The following is a 382-nucleotide window of genomic DNA, read 5'->3' on the forward strand; positions in this document are numbered from 1 at the left end:
AAAGAATAATTCCAGCTATTTGGCACTGGGGCCAAAGAGCAAACCCGGCATAAAAGAAAGTCACCTTTTTTTATGCGTAAATTTTAAATGTGTATTTAAATATACAGTTTTGAATTGAAGATATTTGTCGTTGTGAAGAGCTGGAGGTCTCTAGCATATCCACCTTCAGCTAAAGAGAAGCCGAGAGTAAAGGTGTCAGGCCAGTGCTTGGTTTTCTGCCTATGTCATGTATACTTTAAATTGTGCAAGGTCAGAGAAAAGTAGAGTATATTTTTAAAGAATATCATAGAAATCTAAACTTACATACCTATTGTGATTGTGAATCATCCTGCAAAGTTGTATAAAGAATTTCACCAAAAATACTATGGATTAATAATACATT

Source organism: Pteropus vampyrus, unplaced genomic scaffold, assembly GCF_000151845.1.
Source record: "Pteropus vampyrus isolate Shadow unplaced genomic scaffold, Pvam_2.0 Scaffold680, whole genome shotgun sequence".
NCBI classification, from domain to species: Eukaryota; Metazoa; Chordata; class Mammalia; order Chiroptera; family Pteropodidae; genus Pteropus; species Pteropus vampyrus.